Here is a 9,158-nt window from a genome sequence, read left to right on the forward strand (position 1 = left end):
AGGGCCCACAGCGGCCACGGTTCCTGGGACAACAGAAAAAAGGTCAAAAAGAAAAAGCACGCTACGCGTCGCACGACCCGTGCTAGCCACGGGGGTCACGGGCCACGGGGATGGTCGCGGGCCACAGGTCGGGGCGAGACGTGAAACTCACTCCCCTCCCCCTGAAACCGCATCCATCACCGGCAGGCATCTCTCCTCTCTCTCGCCGCCTCCTGCCTTCACCACCTTTCGCTTTTCGTGGCCCGCGACCCTTCGTCGTCAGCACGCTTCTCGGTGCCGCGGCTTAAGGCCGCGTGAGAAAAAAAAGGAAAAGGCCGGGCGGGCAGCCCCCACACTCCGCCGCACCTGCCTGGAAAAGCAGAGCCGTCTGTAACCCAGCCCCCTCAACCGGCAAGCCGGGGCAGGCCGGACACCGCAGGCCGCCCGGGCACGGTGGCTCGGTCGCACCAGCCAAGGACCGAGATGGGGCGAGGCGCCGCCGCCTCGCCCGCAACATCGCCGGGGGGACTCTCTCGGGTTTTGGCCCGCTGCTAGGGGCGCGGTCACAGCCACCGCGGCCGGCCGCCGCCCCTGAAAAATTCAGCCCGCTGGGCGGGTCCCCGGCTTAGGGCCGAGGAAGGGGGAGGGATGCCTTCAACAACGCGGCGGGGGGCCGGGGTGCCGCCAACCCCGGCCCGCAACTCCACGGGGCGACTCCCGTCACCGAGCCCCTCAAGGCAAGCCGGCGAAGCCGAGGCGAGGCCGCGCGACCCCAACTGCAACGTTCCCCCGGGCAAGCCCTTCCACAACGCGGGCACACTCTCTCTGGCAAAACAGGTCGGGAGCGGGGAACGAGGCGCAGCCACCTCGGCAACCGAGCCAGCCATCCTCGGGGCTCTCGGGGAAGGGGCCGGGGAAACTCGGCAGGCTCAGCACAACCCCGGCCGCGTCCAGCCCCGGCTGCCGGCAACCGCGCACCACGCCGGCAGCCAAAAACATGCCGCACCCGCCGCCGCCGAGCGGGCCGGCCCCGGCTTAAGGCCGGGAGGATAAAGGGACGAGGCGCCGCCGCCTCGCCCGCCACCATCGCCGGAGGAGCGGCCGCCCGCTTCCCCCCTTCCCGAAAGGGCACGAGGCGCCGCCGCCTCGCCCGCCACCATCGCCGGAGGAGCGGCCGCCCGCTTCCCCCCTTCCCGAAAAGGCACGAGGCGCCGCCGCCTCGCCCGCCACCATCGCCGGAGGAGCGGCCGCCCGCTTCCCCCCTTCCCGAAAAGGCACGAGGGCGCCGCCGCCTCGCCCGCCACCATCGCCGGAGGAGCGGCCGCCCGCTTCCCTCCTTCCCGAAAAGGCACGAGGGCGCCGCCCCTTCGCCCGCCACCATCGCCGGAGGAGCGGCCGCCCGCTTCCCTCCTTCCCGAAAAGGCACGAGGGCGCCGCCCCTTCGCCCGCCACCATCGCCGGAGGAGCGGCCGCCCGCTTCCCCCCTTCCCGAAAAGGCACGAGGCGCCGCCGCCTCGCTCGCCACCATCGCCGGAGGAGCGGCCGCCCGCTTCCCCCCTTCCCGAAAAGGCACGAGGCGCCGCCGCCTCGCTCACCACCATCGCCGGAGGAGCGAGCGGGTGCCCGCTCCTCCCTTCACGAAACCGGCAAGCAGCCCGGTCGGAGCGGGACACGCTCGCGGGGCTTCTCGCTCTCTTCCCCGCCTCACCTCGCCTGGGCCGGGGAGCAGCTCACATCGGAGCTCGGCTCAAAATCTGTCCCAGCACACTGGGTAGTACGGGAACAAAGCCGCGCGGCTTCGGCTAACGTCGGCGGTAACTTTCGGATGCCCTCGGGACGACACACGCGGCCGCCCACCTCCGCCTCGGACACAGGCACGGGCCAAGCCTGCGGGGATGCGACCCGTAACTCGCTCCCATAATACGGAGAAAAGGGCCCCAGGCCGCGGACGCGCCCAATAGAACGTAGCGTCCCTGACCGAGGGGGCGCGGCGAAGCACGCCGCCTCCTACGATGAGGCAACTGGAGGCAGCCGAAAACAGCGACCCCTTGGAGCACTTCCAGGCCGTCAGAGACAACAGGTCTACCCGGGTAGACCTGTTGTCCGCCGGCCCTCCCGGAGCCAACAGGTCTACCCGGGTAGACCTGGTGTCCGCGGCCGATCCCGGGTAGACCTGTTGTCCGCCGGCCCTCCCGGAGCCAACAGGTCTACCCGGGTAGACCTGGTGGCCCCGGCCGTCCCGGAGCCGGGTAGACCTGGTGTCCGCGGCCGATCCCGGGTAGACCTGTTGTCCGCCGGCCCTCCCGGAGCCAACAGGTCTACCCGGGTAGACCTGGTGGCCCCGGCCGTCCCGGAGCCGGGTAGACCTGGTGTCCGCGGCCGATCCCGGGTAGACCTGTTGTCCGCCGGCCCTCCCGGAGCCAACAGGTCTACCCGGGTAGACCTGGTGCCCCCGGCCGTCCCGGAGCCGGGTAGACCTGGTGTCCGCGGCCGATCCCGGGTAGACCTGTTGTCCGCCGGCCCTCCCGGAGCCAACAGGTCTACCCGGGTAGACCTGGTGTCCGCGGCCGATGCCGGGTAGACCTGGTGTCCCCCGGCCGTCCCGGAGCCGGGTAGACCTGGTGTCCGCGGCCGATCCCGGGTAGACCTGTTGTCCGCCGGCCCTCCCGGAGCCAACAGGTCTACCCGGGTAGACCTGGTGGCCCCGGCCGTCCCGGAGCCGGGTAGACCTGGTGTCCGCGGCCGATCCCGGGTAGACCTGTTGTCCGCCGGCCCTCCCGGAGCCAACAGGTCTACCCGGGTAGACCTGGTGGCCCCGGCCGTCCCGGAGCCGGGTAGACCTGGTGTCCGCGGCCGATCCCGGGTAGACCTGTTGTCCGCCGGCCCTCCCGGAGCCAACAGGTCTACCCGGGTAGACCTGGTGCACCCGGCCGTCCCGGAGCCGGGTAGACCTGGTGTCCGCGGCCGATCCCGGGTAGACCTGTTGTCCGCCGGCCCTCCCGGAGCCAACAGGTCTACCCGGGTAGACCTGGTGTCCGCGGCCGATCCCGGGTAGACCTGGTGTCCCCCGGCCGTCCCGGAGCCGGGTAGACCTGGTGTCCGCGGCCGATCCCGGGTAGACCTGTTGTCCGCCGGCCCTCCCGGAGCCAACAGGTCTACCCGGGTAGACCTGGTGCCCCCGGCCGTCCCGGAGCCGGGTAGACCTGGTGTCCGCGGCCGATCCCGGGTAGACCTGGTGTCCGCCGCCGGAGCCGGGTAGACCTGGTGTCCCCCGGCCGTCCCGGAGCCGGGTAGACCTGGTGTCCGCGGCCGAACCCGGGTAGACCTGTTGTCCGCCGGCCCTCCCGGAGCCAACAGGTCTACCCGGGTAGACCTGGTGCCCCCGGCCGTCCCGGAGCCGGGTAGACCTGGTGTCCGCGGCCGAACCCGGGTAAACACGTTGTCCGCCGGCCCTCCCGGAGCCAACAGGTCTACCCGGGTAGACCTGGTGCCCCCGGCCGTCCCGGAGCCGTGTAGACCTGGTGTCCGCGGCCGAAGCCGGGTAGACCTGGTGTCCCCCGGCCGTCCCGGAGCCGGGTAGACCTGGTGTCCGCGGACGATCTCGGGTAGACCTGGTGTCCGCCGGCCGTCCGGTAGTCATCAGGTCTACCCGGGTAGACCTGGTGTCCGCGGACGATGCCGGGTAGACCTGTTGTCCGACGGCCGTCGCGGAGTCAACAGGTCTACCCGGGTAGACCTGGTGACCGCGGCCTATCCCGGGTAGACCTGTTGTCCGCCGGCCCTCCCGGAGCCAACAGGTCTACCCGGGTAGACCTGGTGTCCGCGGCCGATCCCGGGTAGACCTGGTGTCCCCCGGCCGTCCCGGAGCCGGGTAGACCTGGTATCCGCGGACGATCTCGGGTAGACCTGTTGTCCGCCGGCCCTCCCGGAGCCAACAGGTCTACCCGGGTAGACCTGGTGTCCGCGGACGATGCCGGGTAGACCTGTTGTCCGCCTGCCGTCGCGGAGCCAACAGGTCTACCCGGGTAGACCTGGTGTCCGCGGACGATCCCGGGTAGACCTGGTGTTCGCCGGCCGTCCCGGAGCCAACAGGTCTACCCGGGTAGACCTGGTGCCCCCGGCCGTCCCGGAGCCGGGTAGACCTGGTGTCCGCGGCCGAACCCGGGTAGACCTGTTGTCCGCCGGCCCTCCCGGAGCCAACAGGTCTACCCGGGTAGACCTGGTGCCCCCGGCCGTCCCGGAGCCGGGTAGACCTGGTGTCCGCGGCCGAACCCGGGTAGACACGTTGTCCGCCGGCCCTCCCGGAGCCAACAGGTCTACCCGGGTAGACCTGGTGCCCCCGGCCGTCCCGGAGCCGTGTAGACCTGGTGTCCGCGGCCGAAGCCGGGTAGACCTGGTGTCCCCCGGCCGTCCCGGAGCCGGGTAGACCTGGTGTCCGCGGACGATCTCGGGTAGACCTGGTGTCCGCCGGCCGTCCGGTAGTCATCAGGTCTACCCGGGTAGACCTGGTGTCCGCGGACGATGCCGGGTAGACCTGTTGTCCGACGGCCGTCGCGGAGTCAACAGGTCTACCCGGGTAGACCTGGTGACCGCGGCCTATCCCGGGTAGACCTGTTGTCCGCCGGCCGTCCCGGAGCCAACAGGTCTACCCGGGTAGACCTGGTGTCCGCCGGCCGTCCCGGAGCCAACAGGTCTACCCGGGTAGACCTGGTGTCCGCCGGCCGTCCCGGAGCCAACAGGTCTACCCGGGTAGACCTGGTGTCCGCGGCCGATCTCGGGTAGACCTGGTGTCCGCCGGCCGTCCCGGAGGCAACAGGTCTACCCGGGTAGACCTGGTGTCCGCCGGCCCTCCCGGAGGCAACAGGTCTACCCGGGTAGACCTGGTGTCCGCCGGCCGTCCCGGAGCCAACAGGTCTACCCGGGTAGACCTGGTGTCCGCGGCCGATCTCGGGTAGACCTGGTGTCCGCCGGCCCTCCCGGAGCCAACAGGTCTACCCGGGTAGACCTGGTGTCCGCGGCCGATCTCGGGTAGACCTGGTGTCCGCCGGCCCTCCCGGAGCCAACAGGTCTACCCGGGTAGACCTGGTGTCCGCGGCCGATCCCGCCTAGACCCGGCGCCCTCCGGCCTCCCCAGAGCGGGGTAGACCTGCTTTCCCCCAGCCGCTCCCGGCTAGACCCGGCCTCCGCCGGCCGCCCCGGAGCGGGGTAGACCTGCTTTCCCCCAGCCGCTCCCGGCTAGACCCGGCCTCCGCCGGCCGCCTCGGAGCGGGGTAGACCTGCTTTCCCCCAGCCGCTCCCGGCTAGACCCGGCCTCCGCCGGCCGCCTCGGAGCGGGGTAGACCTGCTTTCCCCCAGCCGCTCCCGGCTAGACCCGGCCTCCGCCGGCCGCCCCAGAGCGGGGTAGACCTCCTTTCCCCCAGCCGCTCCCGGCTAGACCCGGCCTCCGCCGGCCGCCCCGGAGCGGGGTAGACCTGCTTTCCCCCAGCCGCTCCCGGCTAGACACGGCCACCGCCGGCCGTTGTCACCGGCCGCTCCCGGGTCGACCCGTTGTCCGCCGGCCCTCCCGGCGGCAACAGGTCTACCCGGGTAGACCTGGTGTCCGCGGCCGATGCCGGGTAGACCTGGTGTCCGCCGGTAGCCCCGGAGCCAACAGGTCTACCCGGGTAGACCTGCTGTCCGCGGCCGATCCCGGGTAGACCTGGTGTCCGCCGGCCCTCCCGGAGCCAACAGGTCTACCCGGGTAGACCTGGTGTCCGCCTGCCGTCCCGGAGCCAACAGGTCTACCCGGGTAGACCTGGTGTCCGCGGCCGATGCCGGGTAGACCTGGTGTCCGCCGGTAGCCCCGGAGCCAACAGGTCTACCCGGGTAGACCTGTTGTCCGCCGGCCGTCCGGTAGTCATCAGGTCTACCCGGGTAGACCTGGTGTCCGCGGCCGATCCCGGGTAGACCTGGTGTCCGCCTGCCGTCCCGGAGCCAACAGGTCTACCCGGGTAGACCTGGTGTCCGCGGCCGATGCCGGGTAGACCTGGTGTCCGCCGGCCGTCCCGGAGCCAACAGGTCTACCCGGGTAGACCTGTTGTCCGCCGGCCGTCCGGTAGTCATCAGGTCTACCCGGGTAGACCTGGTGTCCGCGGCCGATCCCGGGTAGACCTGGTGTCCGCCGGCCCTCCCGGAGCCAACAGGTCTACCCGGGTAGACCTGGTGTCCGCGGCCGATGCCGGGTAGACCTGGTGTCCGCCGGTAGCCCCGGAGCCAACAGGTCTACCCGGGTAGACCTGTTGTCCGCCGGCCGTCCGGTAGTCATCAGGTCTACCCGGGTAGACCTGGTGTCCGCGGCCGATCCCGGGTAGACCTGGTGTCCGCCTGCCGTCCCGGAGCCAACAGGTCTACCCGGGTAGACCTGCTGTCCGCGGCCGATGCCGGGTAGACCTGTTGTCCGCCGGCCCTCCCGGAGCCAACAGGTCTACCCAGGTAGACCTGGTGTCCGCCGGCCGTCCCGGAGGCAACAGGTCTACCCGGGGAGACCTGTTGTCCGCCGGCCCTCCCGGAGGCAACAGGTCTACCCGGGTAGACCTGGTGTCCGCCGGCCGTCCCGGAGCCAACAGGTCTACCCGGGTAGACCTGGTGTCCGCGGCCGATCCCGCCTAGACCCGGCGCCCTCCGGCCTCCCCAGAGCGGGGTAGACCTGCTTTCCCCCAGCCGCTCCCGGCTAGACCCGGCCTCCGCCGGCCGCCCCGGAGCGGGGTAGACCTGCTTTCCCCCAGCCGCTCCCGGCTAGACCCGGCCTCCGCCGGCCGCCTCGGAGCGGGGTAGACCTGCTTTCCCCCAGCCGCTCCCGGCTAGACCCGGCCTCCGCCGGCCGCCTCGGAGCGGGGTAGACCTGCTTTCCCCCAGCCGCTCCCGGCTAGACCCGGCCTCCGCCGGCCGCCCCAGAGCGGGGTAGACCTCCTTTCCCCCAGCCGCTCCCGGCTAGACCCGGCCTCCGCCGGCCGCCCCGGAGCGGGGTAGACCTGCTTTCCCCCAGCCGCTCCCGGCTAGACACGGCCACCGCCGGCCGTTGTCACCGGCCGCTCCCGGGTCGACCCGTTGTCCGCCGGCCCTCCCGGCGGCAACAGGTCTACCCGGGTAGACCTGGTGTCCGCGGCCGATGCCGGGTAGACCTGGTGTCCGCCGGTAGCCCCGGAGCCAACAGGTCTACCCGGGTAGACCTGCTGTCCGCGGCCGATCCCGGGTAGACCTGGTGTCCGCCGGCCCTCCCGGAGCCAACAGGTCTACCCGGGTAGACCTGGTGTCCGCCTGCCGTCCCGGAGCCAACAGGTCTACCCGGGTAGACCTGGTGTCCGCGGCCGATGCCGGGTAGACCTGGTGTCCGCCGGTAGCCCCGGAGCCAACAGGTCTACCCGGGTAGACCTGTTGTCCGCCGGCCGTCCGGTAGTCATCAGGTCTACCCGGGTAGACCTGGTGTCCGCGGCCGATCCCGGGTAGACCTGGTGTCCGCCTGCCGTCCCGGAGCCAACAGGTCTACCCGGGTAGACCTGGTGTCCGCGGCCGATGCCGGGTAGACCTGGTGTCCGCCGGCCGTCCCGGAGCCAACAGGTCTACCCGGGTAGACCTGTTGTCCGCCGGCCGTCCGGTAGTCATCAGGTCTACCCGGGTAGACCTGGTGTCCGCGGCCGATCCCGGGTAGACCTGGTGTCCGCCGGCCCTCCCGGAGCCAACAGGTCTACCCGGGTAGACCTGGTGTCCGCGGCCGATGCCGGGTAGACCTGGTGTCCGCCGGTAGCCCCGGAGCCAACAGGTCTACCCGGGTAGACCTGTTGTCCGCCGGCCGTCCGGTAGTCATCAGGTCTACCCGGGTAGACCTGGTGTCCGCGGCCGATCCCGGGTAGACCTGGTGTCCGCCTGCCGTCCCGGAGCCAACAGGTCTACCCGGGTAGACCTGCTGTCCGCGGCCGATGCCGGGTAGACCTGTTGTCCGCCGGCCCTCCCGGAGCCAACAGGTCTACCCAGGTAGACCTGGTGTCCGCCGGCCGTCCCGGAGGCAACAGGTCTACCCGGGGAGACCTGTTGTCCGCCGGCCCTCCCGGAGGCAACAGGTCTACCCGGGTAGACCTGGTGTCCGCCGGCCGTCCCGGAGCCAACAGGTCTACCCGGGTAGACCTGGTGTCCGCGGCCGATCCCGCCTAGACCCGGCGCCCTCCGGCCTCCCCAGAGCGGGGTAGACCTGCTTTCCCCCAGCCGCTCCCGGCTAGACCCGGCCTCCGCCGGCCGCCCCGGAGCGGGGTAGACCTGGTGTCCGCGGCCGAACCCGGGTAAACACGTTGTCCGCCGGCCCTCCCGGAGCCAACAGGTCTACCCGGGTAGACCTGGTGCCCCCGGCCGTCCCGGAGCCGTGTAGACCTGGTGTCCGCGGCCGAAGCCGGGTAGACCTGGTGTCCCCCGGCCGTCCCGGAGCCGGGTAGACCTGGTGTCCGCGGACGATCTCGGGTAGACCTGGTGTCCGCCGGCCGTCCGGTAGTCATCAGGTCTACCCGGGTAGACCTGGTGTCCGCGGACGATGCCGGGTAGACCTGTTGTCCGACGGCCGTCGCGGAGTCAACAGGTCTACCCGGGTAGACCTGGTGACCGCGGCCTATCCCGGGTAGACCTGTTGTCCGCCGGCCGTCCCGGAGCCAACAGGTCTACCCGGGTAGACCTGGTGTCCGCCGGCCGTCCCGGAGCCAACAGGTCTACCCGGGTAGACCTGGTGTCCGCCGGCCGTCCCGGAGCCAACAGGTCTACCCGGGTAGACCTGGTGTCCGCGGCCGATCTCGGGTAGACCTGGTGTCCGCCGGCCGTCCCGGAGCCGGGTAGACCTGGTGTCCGCCGGCCCTCCCGGAGGCAACAGGTCTACCCGGGTAGACCTGGTGTCCGCCGGCCGTCCCGGAGCCGGGTAGACCTGGTGTCCGCGGCCGATCTCGGGTAGACCTGGTGTCCGCCGGCCCTCCCGGAGCCAACAGGTCTACCCGGGTAGACCTGGTGTCCGCGGCCGATCTCGGGTAGACCTGGTGTCCGCCGGCCCTCCCGGAGCCAACAGGTCTACCCGGGTAGACCTGGTGTCCGCGGCCGATCCCGCCTAGACCCGGCGCCCTCCGGCCTCCCCAGAGCGGGGTAGACCTGCTTTCCCCCAGCCGCTCCCG

This window comes from Oenanthe melanoleuca, unplaced genomic scaffold, assembly GCF_029582105.1.
Source record: "Oenanthe melanoleuca isolate GR-GAL-2019-014 unplaced genomic scaffold, OMel1.0 S025, whole genome shotgun sequence".
Classification (NCBI taxonomy): domain Eukaryota; kingdom Metazoa; phylum Chordata; class Aves; order Passeriformes; family Muscicapidae; genus Oenanthe; species Oenanthe melanoleuca.